General features: G+C 42.6%; 1 protein-coding gene across 3 annotated transcripts in view; it reads left to right on the top strand.

Annotated features, from left to right (window-relative positions):
• Positions 1-18,702, top strand: part of LOC123996923 (neuroligin-1-like) — a 277,027-nt gene that overhangs the window by 12,139 nt on the left and 246,186 nt on the right. The window lies entirely within an intron of this gene.

Below are 18,702 nucleotides of genomic sequence, written 5' to 3'. Positions count from 1 at the left end.
CTGTCCATTGTGTGTAGGCACAATGAATAGGGCTCATCAAGGAGGAAGCTCATGTAAATAATGATTATGGATTGATTTACTGACTGATTGATTAATGAACTAAGCCAGTAAGAGCAACCCACTGGGCACAGATGTCAATTCAACGCTTATTCCACATTGGTTCAACGTAATTGAATTGAAATGACGTGGAAAAAACGTTGATTCAACCGGTGTGTGCCCAGTGGGAACTCTCTTTGCTACCACATTCTCTCCTTCCTCAGCAGTCAGCTAGTGGTGTTGCATGCTCCAACTGTCCTTAATGGAGCTCCATGTTATTTTTTAGTCTTCTATTCATTTTACAGTAAAAAGAATATCCAAGGAATGTGCCAGGAAACCGGGCAAGAAAATATGTAGACAAGGAGGTATGTATGCACTGGAATAAATAACAGAGAAAACAGAGAAGGGAGGGCCGGTGGCATGGGGCCCCAGAGAGAGGCGTCTCCCCTCCCCAGTCAGCGATCCACCGAGAGGTGAGGAGAGGAAGTGGGGCCCTCTGATTGGCTGCCAGGTCCCAGGTCAGAGAGTATCCTGTAATTGATGACGTGTGTGAGGAGTTAACTGTGGTGAGACGTCGGCCACTCTTAAATTAGATGGGCGCACGGTGAACTTGCAGAGTCTAATCTCAATTAAAAGGGATGGTATTGCTGTTCCATTGGCTTGCTCTGGCTTTATCGATCATGGCTTCATCAAGATAATGTTCTCTAGTCTCCTTCCCTCCCCACTCCTCCCTCTTTCTTTCTTTCTTTCTTTCTTTCTTTCTTTCTTTCTTTCTTTCTTTCTTTCTTTCTTTCTTTCTTTCTTTCTTTCTTTCTTTCTTTCTTTCTTTCTTTCTTTCTTTCTTTCTCTCTCCTTCCTTCTCTCCCTCTCTTCTGCTGGCTGGCAGAGTGGTAGTGCATTATGCCTCTCAGGGCTGGTGACAGCGCCCTTGATAAGGCGTGTGGTGTTAATGCAGCCACTCTGGCAGGCAGGAGGCTGGGGGGGCGCTCATTAAACATCCTCTCTCTGCGCCTTCTCTCCTCTCTGCTGAGCTACACACACCGGGCAGGGCAACCCCTCTCCAACCCTCCTCCCCTCCGAAGATTTGGGTTCTGGCATATCAGGCTCCGACACTGTTATAGCATTGCCAACATATTCCCACATCACCTCAGATATTCCATCCCACTAGCAGTCCTCCAAGTCCCTTAATTAAACATATATACCCAGAGGAAGTCACACATATAGTATTTCGTAGACATATACAGTAGCTCCAATGTACAGTTGAAGTCAGAAGTTTACATACACCTTAGCCAAACACATTTAAACTCAGTTTTTCACAATTCCTGATATTTAATCCTAGTAAAAATGCCCTGTCTTAGGTCAGTTAGGATCACCACTTTATTTTAAGAATGTGAAATGTCAGAATAATAGTAGAGAGAGTGATTTATTTAAGCTTTTATTTCTTTCATCACATTCCCAGTGGGTAAGAAGTTTACATACACTCAATTAGTATTTGGTAGCATTGCCTTTAAATTGTTTAACTTGAGTCAAATGTTTCGGGTAGCCTTCCAGAAGCTTCCCACAATAAGTTGGGTGAATTTTGGCCCATTCCTCCTGACAGAGCTGGTGTAACTGAATTAGGTTTGTAAGCCTCCTTGCTCGCACATGCTTTTTCAGTTCTGCCCACAAATTTTCAAAAGGATTGAGGTTAGGGCTTTGTGATGGCCACTCCAATACCTTGACTTTGTTGTCCTTAAGCCATTTTGCCACAACTTTGGAAGTATGCTTGGGGTCATTGTCCATTTGGAAGACCCATTTGGAAGACCAAAGCTTTAACTTCCTGACTGATGTCTTGAGATGTTGCTTCAATATATCCACATAATTGTCCTCCCTCATGATGCCATCTATTTTGTGAAGTGCACCAGTCCCTCCTGCAGCAAAGCACCCCCAAAACATGATGCTGCCACCCCCATGCGTCATGGTTGGGATGGTGTTCTTCGGCTTGCAAGCCTCCCCCCTTTTCATCCAAACATAACGATGGTCATTATGGTCAAACAGTTCTATTTTTGTTTCATCAGACCAGAGGACATTTCTCCAAAAAGTACAATCTTTGTCCGCATGTGCAGTTGCAAACTGTAGTCTGGCTTTTTATGCCGGTTTTGGAGCAGTGGCTTCTTCCTTGCTGAGCGGCCTTTCAGGTTATGTCGATATAGGACTTATTTTACTGTGGCTATATATAATTTTGTACCTGTTTCCTTCAGCATCTGCACAAGGTCCTTTGCTGTTGTTCTGGGATTGATTTGCACTTTTCACACCAAAGTACGTTCATCTCCAGGAGACAGAACGTGTCTCCTTCCTGAGCGGTATGACGGCTGCATGGTCCCATGGTGTTTGTACTTGCATACTATTGTTTGTACAGATGAACGTGGTACCTTCAGGTATTTGGAAATTGTTCCCAAGGATGAATCAGACTTGTGGAGGTCTACAGATGTTTTGTCTTAGGTCTTGGCTGATTTCTTTTGATTGACCCATGATCTCAAGCAGAGAGGCACTGAGTTTGAAGGTAGGCCTTGAAATACACCCACAGGTACACCTCCAATTGACTCAAATGATGTCAATTAGCCTATCAGAAACTTCTAAAGCCATGACATAATTTTCTGGAATTTTCCAAGTTATATAAAGGCACAGTCAACTTAGTGTATGTAAACTTCTGACCCACTGGAATTGTGATACAGTGAATTATAAGTGAAATAATATGTCTGTAAACAATTGTTGGAATAATGACTTGTGTCATGCACAAAGTAGATGTCTTAACCGACTTGCCAAAATTATAGTTTGTTAACAACGAGTTTCAATGACTCCAACCTAAGTGTATGTAAACTTCAGACTTCAACTGTATATACCCAATATACCTTTACTAACTAATCATAACTTGTCCCCTCTCTCCCTGTTCCTCTTTGCTTAATCATTTGACCTCCTTTCCTGCCAGTCAGAGCCACCATGTTGCCCCCTCCCACTTAATACGGAAATTGGAGTATGACAGATGTCACATGACTCTGCCGCTGTCGAGTGCAAGCCAATGAAGTGGCTGATCATTTTAATGTTTCTCTTAAATGTTCACTTGATGATGGCAAAACTGCAACAACTATGTTACTGTGTTTTGCTACATTGTCTATTTCCATGTGTTCTTATTGCCTAAAAAAATGACACAGCTTCCTCTAAGTTAGGGATATAATTTATTGATTGCAGTGCTTCATGGGTAAAGCAGTGTGATGAGCTGGAATGATGTTTTAGTCACCACAAGCTGCAACACACTGATGTATGTCTAATTCATTTTTTGGCACTGATCACTCAGCATTTTGCCACTGCAATTATCTACTCACTCTATATCTCGGGTCACTGTGGAAGCACACACAATTCAGGCAATCAGCTCAAGGACATCACTAATGCAGTAAAGAGTCTTGTTTTGTGCCTCTCTTTTTATATGTTTATTAGTAGGCTATTTTTCATCATTCCAGACCACGTTGATAATAGGATTTCAAATTTACAGATCAGAATGTCTCAGTCACATTGATTGTTTCAGGGGAGAGCTATTTCATCCTCTATATCCTCTGTACTACTGCAGAGATTTTCAGTTCATGTTTGTATTCATTCAATGTTTTGTTCCTCTTTGGGCATTTGTAAAAGAGAGGGACATTTGAAGTTGAGTGTTGTGTAATTCAGGTTGAACTGTGATAGTGTGGGACTTTTATTCCACATCCGGGTTTCCCAAACTTTTTCACTCGGGCCCGCCTTCCAGCTTTTAGGAACTCCCCCCCACCCCACCACGTCTATTTCTATGGGCACAAGCACTGTGCACTTTTCACACCCCTGGCGGAGAGAATTGTGCAGGTTTAAAGCTTATTTCTTGCAATTCTACACATTTCGTCATGGGGTGCAAATAAAATGTTGCATTTTTAAAGCAAATTTTCTTGCAATTCTCTAAATTTTGCCATGTCTATTGTGTATTCATGTGATTTTTGAGTGACTAAAAAAATCTAAATAAATGACTAACATGGCAATTTTTTTTTATTTTACCTTTATTTAACCAGGCAAGTCAGTTAAGAACACATTTTTATTTTCAATGACAGCCTGGGAACAGTGGGTTAACTGCCTGTTCAGGGGCAGAATGACAGATTTGTACCTTGTCAGCTCAGGGGTTTGAACTCACAACCTTGCGGTTACTAGTCCAAAGCTCTAACCACTAGGCTACGCTGCCGCCCCAAGAGGAACTGATGATTTTAATGTAAGTTTAAAGCCGGACTGAGTTCCATGCATTTTTAAAAATACTCCCCATCTAGTAAGATATTAGTTAGGTTTTTCTCCAAATTTGCATCCACATTGAGGGTATTACAGAGCTGATTTAGAATAGATCTGTGTGGTTGGGGAAAGTCGGTGAAGCTTAAATAAAGCTCTTTAATCAACTTGGGGATGGTTTCTATGAGCTGCTGTTCAGTTGTTATAGTAGCTCTGCAGTACTCCAAATAGCTGGAACCCAGTGTAGTTAGTGTTATGATGAAGGCTGTTTTACACATAGAGTGATATATAGTTGCCCTTAGCACTCCCACCCCCCCTTTCCATTTATGAGGTCTCGTCCCAGTTTTGTAATGGTTGAAGGGGGCTCCTGGGGGAGGTGCAGGGCCTCAGGAATAGATTTTTACAGCTCCAATAAGTTTCCAGCCTTCTCCCCACTGTCTCCCCAGAGAGAAGCTGTCTGTAAAACCTGGGCTAAAGTTTTAGTTTTAAAGGTGTGCTGTAGCTTTCTTTATGTGGGCTGAAGCACTGTGGGTGGGTGGGTGAATGTGTATATGATTGTATGTTCCATGTGTTTCAGTCTTTCTCTGTAAGAGAGATCAAAAGAGGAAAACCTGTGTGTTTGTGCGGGCAAACGTGGGTGTGCATTTGTAGACTTTTCTGTACACGTACAAACGAACTATCAGGAAATCAGAGATGAATTGTTCCAATGGTGACTGTGACCATCACCCGTAGTTTGTGCTAAGTGTATTCAATTTGAGCAGAAGTGTACAATGGTGGACTCAGCATTCATAAGAATCAGGCTGTGAGTGAAGTCATTCGAGTTTGGTAGAGTTGGGAAAGGCCCTATATGTTATTCGTGGTGGATTGGATTCTCTCTGCGGATTGTGCATGCACATACAGAGGGATTTAACTGCTGTATCGTGTAGTAAGTATGTGTGAGTCGTGGGACTGCTCCGTAGACTTAACGAGGTGCTTCCAGACTTCGTGGCAAATCTAATCTGTTAATTTTCAATTGATCAATGCTGATTCCACTTCTGAGAGCCACACTTCAAGTGTATTTTCAATCTGAAAAAGTAATACCTCACCTGGTTTTGATAGCTCCGTGCTCTCACCGTGAGTTTCCATCAAATGAGGTATGAAAATGTTGATTGGGAAAGTCTCCCCTGATCTTTTATGCTGTAGCAGGAAGAATGGTGGCTGAACATTTACTATTGTTGTCATACTACATACTAGGTACAAATGGGATTCCAAGGTTCCAGTGTTGATAGCTTCAGTTAAATATTAATGACGACTGTATTATGATAAATAAATTAGTATCTTCATTTTTGAATCTTTAATAAATGGCATTAAACTGAAGATAACAGTCCAGGCATTGCACTTATTATAGAGCTAGTAGTAGGGAAACAATGGAAAACTACAGACCTAATATGGCTTTCTGTGCTGTTCATTTCTAAGAAATTGTATTTTGATGCAGTGTGAAATGCATTGCAAGCTCTCATGCATATTTAAAATATACTGTTGAATCAACATAGATATTGCTGCCGAGAAGTAACAGCTTTTTACCATAGTTTCAATTTCATATTCACAGACATGCTTTATGCGCCTTTCCAAAATGTCCTTATACTATGTAATGCATGAGGCTGCAATGATGGAGAACATTCAACAATGACAATGCAATGAGTAGAGAGGGAAATGTTCCCACATTTAGAGTTAGTTTTCTTTCTTACAATCAGTGTCAATACCATGTACTATAGCCCTAGTGTTGATGCACAGACGTACAAGCGCTGTACAGTATGCGCATCTTTGCACTTTTACACATACTAACATATGTTCATCGCAGTAGGGTTTGATTCTATCACTTCATTTTTTTGTGATCTCATGGCCTATTCCTCGGAATTCAGAGCAGGGTTGAATAGAGGCTCTTTAAGAAAACACAGGCCCGGATGTGCAATGCTGCAGTGAAGGAGAAAGAGAAAGCGAGGGATAGAAAGAGGGAGAGAACGAGAGAGAGAGAGAGAGAGAGAGAGAGAGAGAGAGAGAGAGAGAGAGAGAGAGAGAGAGAGAGCCAGTGGGTGATATAATGTTTGGACTGACTTGGTCGGTGGCAGCTGTGATAAATTCTGAAACGCCAATTCACTGCGGCCCATTTTAAAGGGCCAGGCCACACTTTAGTGCAGAGTTGCTGTGTGCCCCATTTGAACTACAGTGGGAAACTGTTAAACATCATCTTCCTTGACATACAATCTGCTAATTGCCCAAGGACATGTTTGCTATGTGTCAGAAGACTGTGAGGTATAACTCAAACAGAATGGTAATGCCAATGGCAACCTGTGATGAAATGTGATGGTACAGGAACCTTGATTTCAGGATGATGCAGTATTGGAAAGTGGCTTGTTTGTTGGTTCTGTGATGAGTAAAACCCCATAGGTTTTATATAGGCCTTACATCATGGATACCTGGGACTGTATACTCAGGATACCTTGTACTATACCTGTTTTTTCTAGTGTCAATATATAGTACATTAACCAATTGCCATTGATAGTTGTACATCAGTTTGAACGTATTTAATAATTGTAAGGGTGGGCATTTAAATAACAAGTCCACATCATCAGGCTCATTTCTGGCTACCAACTGCACACCCATTCTTGTGATCAGGGAGTATGAAATTTGGTTTTAGCTGACTGCCAAGTCACTTTAATTATGGTTTATGCTAAATTAGGGAGTGTCGGATGAAACAGATTCCGTGCTGCACTTGGCCCTGTTCCCGGTTGAGCACAGTGCATTTTCTCAGTAAGTGACAACTATTGAACCTGAAGAAGAGGGGGGAAGAGAGAGAGAAAGAGAGCGGGTTGGAGTGACAAGCTGTTGCAGATGGCCACCGTGCAGGGGAATCTAAGTAAATGCAGTTTTCACCTTGACTTGATAATGGGAACAAAGCACCTGACCCAGAGTGTGTTAATCAATGGGTTTAAGTTTACCTCCCAGCTGCTACCTCTTCTACAGTCTGCCTGTTTACTGTAGAAAGGTCATTGGCACATTTTCATTCCCATGTAGAAACTCATTTTTAATACTTTTGGCCCCCGTAACAAATATGTTTAAATGACAGAGGTTAGTCTTGGAATAAGAAGTAATAAACTGTAATTTGCACATACAGTAGTCCATAAATCACTTAGCCAGGAGCCACGTTCTACTGAGGTGCTCCATATCAGAGGGTGTCATTAATAAATGTTTAACCGCAGCAGTTGTCGAGGCGGCTTTCAGATGCATATTAAAGATAAATCCATGAGGATTTGAAACCATTAAGTACCTTCACCCTGTGTTCACTTGTTTTAATGTTTAATTTCAAACAAAAATCAGGAGTGGTCGAGAATGGTACATGTGGGACTTGAATACTTCGGGGACTAAGCCACAAATTACCCAGGTCTCCCATGCTCCCACTTTCCACCAAACATTTCATTATTGGCCTGGAGTTAAAGCCAGTAATTAGTTTCACCAATCCACGGAAGTGTGACTAATTGGAATTTAAGGCTTCTGTCGGTCAAAGGGACAGCAGATAACTTGCTCCCCTGCCCGGCAATCTCTTACACACTCATATACAGTACACACACACACACACTCTCCCTCACAGACACACACACACTCCCTGAAGTATCCAGATACAGTCCACCACAGCAAAATCAATGGTCCTCTTTGTGTCTGCACAAAGGCTGCAATAGACACCTCAGTGCCTCTAATTAGACGAGAGCTGTCAATAACTCATCACTCCTGCCATTAAGCATGTTGGCAACCAGGAAATGGGCCGCAGTCAGTTTTTTTTCATTGGTTCAGCGGCTCGCCACATGGTCCGTCTCCCATCTGTGCCAGTGCACATTGTCGTTATAGCGGGGGTCATTTAATCACAGAGTTCATAATGTGTGCACGCAGCTAGAAAAGTAACATGTATTCTGGTGGGTGGCCTCTCCACTCATCTTGCAACCAGGCGACGCTCTGGTCTGACAGGTAAAGGCAAAGGTGATGATTAATGGAGGGGTGGAGGAGTACATTAAGTGACGATCAGAAAACAGGCAGACTGGGAGAAATCAGCCTTGAGGTCCGGCCGCGCCGAGCAGGTTCCACAAGCAGTTGAAACTATGAGGAGTTCACCTTGAATATTAATGGCTGGGCAGAGCCATCAATCCCTGTGGCAGCCAGGCAGAGGGAGAGAGGGAGAGAGGGAGAGAGGGGAGCTTCAGTATCAGACCGCTGTGGTTATTCTGTGTCAACTGTGAAGCCTGCTTATAGCAGAATTGTATGTGGACATGATAGACAAGTCAAAGCAAACGATTTTCAATCCAACATTCTAAGAAAAAAAGGTGCTATCTAGAACTTAAAAGGGTTCTTCGGCTGTCCCCATAGGAGAACCTTTGAAGAACCCTTTTTGGTTCCAGGTAGAACCCTATTGGGTTCCATGTAGAACCCTTTCTGCCTGTAGTTCTGCTTGCAACCAAAAATTGTTCTACCTGTAACCAAAAAGGGTTCTCCTATGGGGACAGCCGAAGAAACTGTTTGGAAACCTTTTTTCTAAGTGCGTAGACAATAAATATCAAGATGTCCTATAAGTCAACTAAAGTAAATCCTGGCCAGACAATTTGTATCTATTACTGTACAGGTCAAATCCCCTTCTTACTCAGTTTTAAAATTGAAGAACAGGAATGGTGGGAATAATCCTACATTAGATATACCTTTCTGCCTTCCAGTGTCAATAAAGGATCCCAAAAGATTCACCTATGATGAAAGCAGGCATTTGAAGTAACCAGAGAGAGTTTGATTGGGGCTGCTGGACCCACTGGCTAAGAAACAGTATCCCCATTAATATTCATTCAACAAGTAGACATTCGTATGAAAAATGGGCAGAGGGGGAAAAAAACTAAATGTATATTGTTTTACAGTGTGGTAACTCAAAAATAACCAATAATTAGTACGCTACAGTGCATGAAACCAAAACAACTACAGATCTATTCAGCCAAAACAATCACACAGAATCTTATTCGTATATGTTTAATTCCGACAGTCTGCAGAGTGGAGACTTGTTTGAGCTGAGCATACTCCCCTGAGGTGTTAAAGGATGTCAGTGCAGAGTTAAAAGCAGACATCAGAGTCCGGCTGCGCCAATCACATGCCTCACTTTGAGTCAGTAGTCGACTCTATATAGAATGTGCACCATTTCAAGTCTGAGTCACACTCCTTTTTGTGTCTGACTAACTTTGGATCATCCCACTCAAACCGCACCCCGAGCTAGGATGCGATGCTTTGGTGTCTATTTTATGTTTGTGGGTGTTCGCCAGAGCTGAGTGTATCAGTGTCTCTGTGTAAGAGTTCTAAGCCCAAAGAAGTTAATGTTAGACATCAATAATTCCATAAAGCAGAATTTCATGTTGAGTCAGAGGATAACATCATAAAAAAACAGTGCATTGGGAATGCGTTCCAGACTCCTTTTGTGCTGTCACATTGTGACAAGAAGGGCTCTATTCAATCAGTAGTGCTGAAGATCCGCTTCATAGTGCGATTGACAATTAAAGGCAATGTCTCAAGCGGCAATTACCTTTATATTTTATCTTCCGCGTTCCGGGTTGAATCCAGACCAAAGAATATGACAGTATATAGCATCATCTGCTGTAGTTACATTATTGTCATATGATTTAGGAATTTTTCAGTTGACCCCGTCAGTGTTAGTAAATCATACATTTGTATGCTCTTGCATGTGGTATACAGATGTAGGATCTTAATTTGACTACTCTTTTGTTGCTGAGAATGTTCCATTGCAGGAAATGCAGATGAGCGTTGTGATTTACATACATTTGCTGAAAACCCACAGTAACAGGGTTATATTAACAGTAGTGTAGCCTATTTTTGGCCAGGTTAATAATAGTCTAAACATGGATTAAGCAACATTATTGACTACGCGTTCTAATCCAGTTTCTGCAGGATTATTTTGCTGTGAAATTAAAGTCAAATTAAGATCCTACACCTACATCTGTACTATATGCCACTTTTTGACACCCTCTAGCTACAGTAATTTTAGCATAACCTTTAAAATAGCAGGATCTTCTCTATGAATTATGCTTGAATAATGTCTGACTGTTGCAGGCAGCACAGGACCCAGGAACTGCATTCATGCCATCAGAGTTCATTTTGTGGGATCACTAAATTCAGTTCTGCTCAGGGTCACAGTGAAGAATTCCAATAGTATTGGACAGGCAATGGTCAGGGTCACGTTTGCCATCTCCCTCCAGCGCTACTCCATAAAGAGCTTAATCGGAAGCCTTAGCACTTAGACCAAAGGTCAACATAGACCAGTACCACAGAGAAAAACTGCAACAACATTCAGACTCTAGAAACGTTACATTCCTGTAGGGCCAAATCATTTTTGTTGGAGATTTGTAACAAATGCAAAGAGCATATTTTCTGTGTTTTTTTTCAGGAGGATTTATGACTTGGTGATTTAAAACGGCACGCTATACTCAAATAGCTAGTAGCGATTTAGCCACTAAAGCTGTCAAGACTCCAACTGTTGGTCCTTATTAACCAGTGTAGTGGCATTTAGGAAGCCACATGACAAGCTTGGCTAATTCTCTACCTCCTCCGTCGTAAAAGAAGAAGAGAATAAAACTCAGGCTGAAAATCAGGTTAGCCCAGTCCACAGATTTGAAATATCAAGTTTGTTAAATCACACTGGTCTTTTGCTGGTCTCTGACGTTTGAATAATCGCAGGAAGACAGCCTGGCTGTGGCTTTTAATGTGCTTGATGGTAGTCCACTGTGACTTGGCCCTCTTTGTTCCGCTCTTTAAATGTTCTATCTAGCTGCTGACACAGAGGCCTGTGTTTAATTGTATTCAGGGCTCTTTGTTTGGGATTTTGGAGCGCCATTATGCCAGGAAGTCGGGTTAATTGGTGTTTCTGCTGATAGGAAGGACCTTTAAACAGCTCAAACTGAGTTTGACATCTCTGGCCAGATATTGCTCAATGCCTCTCAAGCCACTGCTATAGCAGACCGGTAACAGGATGCTCGTTTCACTGAGGCAGTGTGGAGCAACAGTTCCCACTGTACTGTATATCACAGGATATCGGAACAGCGACTTGTTATCATTTGCTCTCGTGACACCTGTCTCAGTGCACTCAGCTCCTGATGTCTCAATAATGGGAAAGAAGGAAACATTAACTATTCACAAATTGTGTTTGCCAAACGTTCCCATATATCAAAGGAGATTTGCACCACCTGCTTTTTATTTCCAAAGGCATTTCAAAGTTTGTCAGGGAGATAAAAGTGTGCCAAAGGAATAGAGTGTGAAATGCTATTTCTTTTCAAATCATTATATTTCTGGTGTTTCTCTTAAGCCCTTAGAATTTATGGTCACCTGCTTGTCGCCTGCAGTGCTTAGATGATGAAGCAGGCTCTCCACATTAGAGTGGCCCCCCAACCCTAAGATCCTGCTCTCTGATATCTGCCACTGTCATATTCCTTCAGCCAGGCATCGATATGCCTTGTTCTCAGTCTCAGCAAACAGGCAGTGCAAATAAAATAAAATAAAATAAATTGTCACATGCGCCGAGTACAACAAGTGTAGACCTTACCGTGAAATGCTTATTTACAAACCCTTAACCCAACAGTGCAGTTCAAGAAGAGTTAAGAAAATATTTACCAAGTAGACTAAAATAAAAGTAATAATAAAAATAACACAAAAATAACAATAATGAGGCTATATACAGGGGACACCGGTACTGAGTCAGTGAGCGGGGGTGCAGGTTAGTTGAGGTAATTTGTACATTTAGGTGGGGGTGAAGTGACTATGTATAATTAATAAACAGCGAGTAGCAACAGTGTAGGAAAGGGAGGGAGAGTCAATGTAAATTGTCCGGTGGCGATTTGATTAATTGTTCAGCAGTCTAATGGCTTGGGGGTTGAAGCTGTTGAGGAGCCTTTTGGTCCTAGACTTGGCACTCCGGTACCGCTTGCCGTGCGGTAGCAGAGAAAACAGTCTATAATTTGGGTGACTGGAGTCTCTGGCAATTTTAAGGGCTTTCCTCTGACACCGCCTATTGTATAGGTCCTGGATGACAGAAAGCTTGGTCCCAGTGATGTACTGGGCTGTACGCACTACCCTCTGTAGTGCCTTACTGTCAGATGCAAATGGTGCAGATATAGAACATTTTGAGGATCTGGGGACCCATACCAAATCTTTTCAGTCTCCTGAGGGGGAAAAGGTTTTGTCGTGCCCTCTTCACCACTGTCTTGGTATGTTTGGACCATGATAGTTCATTGGTGATGTGGACACCAAGGAACTTGAAACTAACGACCCGCTCCACTACAGCCCCGTCGATGTTAATGGGGGCCTGTTCGGCCTGCCTTTTCCTGTAGTCCACAATCATCTCCTTTGTCTTGCTCACATTGAGGGAGAGGTTGTTGTTCTGGCACCACACTGCCAGTTCTCTGGCTTCCTCCCTATAGGCCGTCTCATAATTATCGGTGATCAGCACTACCACTGTTGTGTCGTCAGCAAACTTAATGATGGTGTTGGAGTCGTGTTTGGCCACGCAGTCATGGGTGAACAGGGAATACAGGAGGTGACTAAATACACACCCCTGAGGGACCCCAGTGTTAAGGATCAGCATGGCAGACGTGCTGTTGCCTACTCTTACCACCTGGGGGCGGCCCGTCAGGAAGTGCAGGAGGGAGGTGTCCTTAGCTTAGCGATGAGCTTTGTGGGCGCTATGGTGTTGAATGCTGAGCTGTAATCAATGAATAGCATTCTCACATAGGTATTCCTTTTGTCCAGGTGAGAAAGGGCCGTGTGGAGTGCGATTGAGCTTGCGTCATCTGTGGATCTGTTGGGGCGGGATGCAAATCGGAGTGGGTCTAGAGTGTCCGGGAGGATGCACTTCATGGCTACCGACGTGAGTGCCACAGGGCGGTAATCATTTAGGCAGGTTACCTTCGGTTCCTTGGGCACAGGGACTATGGTGGTCTGCTTGAAACATGTAGGTATTACAGGCTCGGTTAGGGAGAGGTTGAAAATGTCAGTGAAGAAACTTGACAGTTGGTCCACGCATGCTTTGAGTACATGTACTGGTAATCCGTCTGGCCCACCAGCTTTGTGAATGTTGACCTTTTTAAAGGTTTTGTTCACATCGGCTACCGAGAGCATTATCACACAGTCATCCAGAACAGCTGGTGCTCTGGTGCATGCTTCAGTGTTGCTTGCCTCAAAGCTAGCATTAAAGGCATTTAGCTCATCTGGTAGGCTCGCGTCACTGGGCAGCTCGCGTCTGGGTTTCCCTTTGTAATCCGTAATAGTTTTCAAGCCTGCCACATCCGACAAGCGTCAGAGCCAGTGTAGTAGGATTCAATCTGAATCCTTTATTGATGCTTTGCTTCTTTAATGGTTCGTCTGAGGGCATAGTGGGATTTCTTACAAGTGTCCGGATTAGTCTCCCGTTCCTTGAAAGCGGCAGCTCCAGCCTTTAGCTTTATGCAGATGTTGCCTGTAATCCATGGCTTCTGGTTGGGATATGTACGTACAGTCACTGTGAGGACGACGTCATTTATGCACTTATTGATGAAGCTGATGAATGAGGGGTGTACTCCTCAATGCCATTGGAGGAATCCCGGAACGTATTCCAGTCTGTGCTAGCAAAACAGTGCTGTAGTGTAGCATCCGCGTCATCTGACCACTTCCGTATTGAGCGAGTCACTGGTACTGCCTGCTTGAGTTTTTGCTTGTAAGCAGGAATCAGGAGGATATAATTATGGTCAGATTTGCCAAATGGAGGGCGGGGGGGAGCTTTTTATGCATCTCTGTGTGTGGAGTAAAGGTGGTCTAGGATTTTCTTTCTCTGGTTGCACATGTGACATGCTGGTAAAAATGTGGTAAAACTGATTTAAGTTTGCCTGCATTAAAGTCTCAGGCCACTAGGAGCGCCTCTTTCTGGGTGAGAATTTTCTTCTTTGCTAATGGCTTTATAGATTTGGTTGAGAGCCCTTTTAATGCCAGCTTCGCTCTGTCGGCTATGAATAATATAGATGAGAACTCTCTTGGTAGATAGTGTGGTCTACAGCTTATCATAAGGTACTCTACCTCAGGCGAGCAATAGCTCAAGACTTCTTTAATATTAAACATCGCGCACCAGCTGTTTTTGACAAATATATACACACCCCCACCCCTCATCTTCCCAGAGGTAGCATCTCTGTTCTGCCGGTGTATGTAAAATCCTGCTACCTCTATATTGTCCGTATCGTCGTTCAACCACGTCTCGTTTTTGATGTCCCCTTGGTAGGATAATCTTAATCGTTGGTCCTCAATCTTATGTTCCAATGATTGCACGTTAGCAAGAAGAACGGATGGCAGTGTGAGTTTACTCGCTGGCCTACAGATTCTCAGAAGGCTGCCCGATCTGCGGCCCCTTTTCCTGCATCTTTTCTTCACGCAAAAGGCGTGGATCTGTGCCTGCTCCAGTGAAAGCAGGATATCCTTCTTGTCAGACTCGTTAAAGGAAAATGTTTCTTCCAGTCTGAGGTGAGTAATCACTGTTCTGATATCCAGAAGTTCTTTTCAGTCATAAGAGACAGTAGCAGCAACATTATGGACACAATAAGTTACAGAAAATGCAAAAAGAACTAACAAAATAGCAAAATTGGTTGGGAGAATGTAAAACGTCAGCCATGTTCCTCGGCGCCATCTTCAAGCATTGAGAGGAAATATGTTTTTGACACAATAAAAGGAGGGCTGAGCATTCACTGTGGTCTCTTTAATTAGCCCATGGGAGAAGAGGAGCTGGTGATTAATGGGAGCAGGGACCTTTTGAAGGACAGACAGACAGACAGACAGACAGACAGACAGACAGACAGACAGACAGACAGACAGACAGACAGACAGACAGACAGACAGACAGACAGACAGACAGACAGACAGACAGACAGACAGACAGACAGACAGACAGACAGACAGACAGACAGACAGACAGACAGACAGACAGACAGACAGACAGACAGACAGACAGACAGGCTGCCAGCCCAGCAGGAGAGGTGAGAGGAGACAGGCAATGACGTGTCAGATAGAATGTTCCCTCTCTCGCCCCCCTCAGCTCTTTGACATGCCTACTGTTTAGCATAGAAGCGCACCTGCTGTGAGGGTCCCTCTTAAAGCAGAGACAGAGCACTAACTGTCCAAGGGTTGGTTCAGGCGTCTAATGGACAAGTTAAAGGAAAATACCACCCAAAAACTCTCTTTTAGTATTTGAATTAATTAGTTAATTGTTGACACAGTCCCAAAATGCTTCACTTGTCAGAAATCAAGTTTTCAAGATATGTAACTTTCAAAATACAGAAATCATCCCAATATGATACAAAACGCAGCATCATATGGGGCAATTTCTGTATTTTGAAAGTTACATATCTTGAAAACTTGATTGCAGACAAGCAAAACATTTTAGACTATGTCAACAATGGACTACCAAAAGATAATTTTGGGGTGGAGTTTTCCTTTAAGCCTTGCATACATCACACCAAATGTGGATCTAGCGTTCCTCTGTCGATTGTTCAGCGCACTGTGTTTTAGGGACCAACCGCTGTAGACGTCTGACTGACATCGGTCAGCAAATTATGTTCAACAGCAAACTCTGTTGGTGTGTCTGAGCCCTTAGAACCTAGCTATAATGATTGATGTGTATAATTGATTGATAAGAAACGCTGTGTCTGTAACATAGCATAGATTAATCTTAAATGACAGAAGGGCACCAAGCTTTGCAGTTGTCATCTATACATTCAGTACAGTAGATTATATTGGGACTCCATGAGGCATACATTTAGCAGATTAAGATTTCAGAAATGTATTCTGTATTGATATCCCTCAAAAACATACAATGGCAAAGCAGCAGCCTCTAGGGGCAGGCTGAGTCTGCCAGAAAGCCCCTCTGACAGCCCCTTCCCCTTCCCTTCCCTCCGCTGGGTCGGAGACACACAGGAGACCATAAGGGAAAGCACTTCCCTTTTGTTGAGAGAAAACAAGCTTGAAGAAATGTGTGAACTCAGGGGCGGCGTCTGACACATCGGGCCCAGCATCGGGCCCTGCAGCCTGACCTGCCAGATTGGAGCTTCTGGGGAGGGGAAGCGAAACAGCGATTTCCGCCAATGTTTGGTATTTAAGACTTGGGAGGAGAATAAAAAGAGATTGATGTTGTGATGGATTGTCATTGACTTATGACCTTTTCCCCTACATTTCAGTACGGCGAGCCGTTGTCAAATGGCAGAGGGAATTTGCAAAGCTATTACCTTAGTGTCTAAGGTAAATCATATGCCTCTGAGTGGAGATGGCTCCCATAATACCTGCCATTTACTGGCCAAATTATCTATTATATTCCTGCTTCATATTTAGTTTGCTCCAGCCTGGCTCTGAGTCTGAGGGTAGGGAGGGGTGGGAGAATGGGAGCCTCCGCATTATTCACACCATGCAGGCCTGGCTTCTATAGTCCTCTTTTTTTCCTATTCAGATATTTCTTTGTGGATGGCTTTTGATATGCTTTGAGAGACAAGTTCAAATGCATTTTTTTTACTACCACAGAGATTTATCAGTTGAGGAGATTTTCACCTTTGGAGATTTCAATTCTGTTTCGAAAATTAAAAACATCCCCAAAAGGGACTTCAAACTGAGGGAGGCTTCATCATATTGTTTTTGATGGCCTGGTGGAAGCAGCAGCAGCGTTTGCAACAGCTGTGGATTCGCAAAAACTGTATTTGTGTGATGAAAGGAGCATAATTGAATTCAAGGATGTAGGAGGCCACGTTATTAAGCCCTACCCTGCCTGTTCGTAAGGAATTAAAACACCTAAAATAAACCAATGGCGGGGATATTAATTGAATCAGAAGTTAGACTTTCTGAGCAGGGATGATCTCTTTCTTATGCTAATCTGACGTCATTAGCATGCCTACGGTAATCTTTCCCCATGCAGACTGAGTCACTGTTGCGAACTTCATCTTTCGGTCCATCTGAAAACATGATGCTGTCAGCGAGGGTAAAGCCTTGTGCTCCATACTAGCTACTGTGTGTTCATAAAAAGAACACATAATCAATTAGTTATAATGGACATTGAGAACCTAATGTCAGCTTTAATTATGAAGACTGAACCATTTTTAGTAGTACTCATACCATTGTTATGTTTCGAGTACCAACAAATTATTTATTCTGTGTGATATACTGTCACTTAGTTCACAGTGTTCCATTTGAAACCAGGTTGCATTGCTTCATGGGTTTCTAGGGAGTCCAGACTAGGTGCCTGTAATTAAGGGTGTCGTTATGCTCGATCCCAGTCGCTAGGTCCTTGTTGCTAGGTCGAGACACTTTTAATGACTTTGGAATATGAATATATTAAAAAATAATTAGCTGATCTGTGGTGATAATCTCAGTCAAGAGTCAATTAGTAGGTTTTTTTGTTAATGTGACAAAGGTTCCAGAGATAGAGAGGTGACAGTTATTAATTACCTCAGTTTGTCAGGCGCTCTCTATAGAGAAACCCAGACTCAGAGACCAGGGTAAACTGTCTGACATGCCAGCCATAGCCCCAAACAATGGAGAATTTAAGATATTTGACATACTGTACAGGCTGACTGAACACTCTCTCTCCTCTGGTGCTATTCTATTCTGGGAGCCATTTGTTCCTTTCACTGGGCTTATCTATGCCTCCTCCTGTCCTGCCATTCTTAGTTGGACTGTGTCTAGGTGTGGGTAATGAGGATCCTCAGACCTCATTGCCCTTCATTACCACTCGTCCTGATGGGACTATTTCTCTGTACGGAATGTCACCCTCAATGTGTTATCCATTGGCGCATCTGTGGAAAAGAACCCTTACAATTCTCTATCTCTATGAAGGTTTTAGTGATCAGGTCCTCATAGGCTTTAGAGTAGAACGATTACACCTAGTCACCCATGTACTGTATAGAGTTATTTTAAAGGAATTGCTCTAATTCAAGCTTCATTGTATTTTTTTTTGTGAAGGATAAAGGTTCTCCTATATGTAAAATATGTTGAAAAGTCAATAAATACTGTACCCGTCAAAAGTTTGGACACACCTACTCATTCAAATGTTTTTCTTTATTTGTACAATTTTCTACATTGTAGAACTATGAAATAACACATATAGAATCACGTAGTAAGTAAAAGTGTTTATTTTTGAGATCCTTCAATGTAGCCGCCCTTTGCCTTGATGACAGCTTGGCACACTCTTGCCATTCTCTCAACCAGCTTCATGAGTTAATCACCTGGAATGCATTTCAATTAACATTTGTGCCCTATTCAAAGTTAATTTGTGGAATTTATTTCTTCTTAATGAGTTTGAGCCAGTCAGTTGTGTTGTGTCATGGT

This window comes from Oncorhynchus gorbuscha, linkage group LG15 (genome assembly GCF_021184085.1).
Source record: "Oncorhynchus gorbuscha isolate QuinsamMale2020 ecotype Even-year linkage group LG15, OgorEven_v1.0, whole genome shotgun sequence".
NCBI lineage: Eukaryota > Metazoa > Chordata > Actinopteri > Salmoniformes > Salmonidae > Oncorhynchus > Oncorhynchus gorbuscha.
This window is presented reverse-complemented; position numbering and strand designations above follow the sequence as displayed.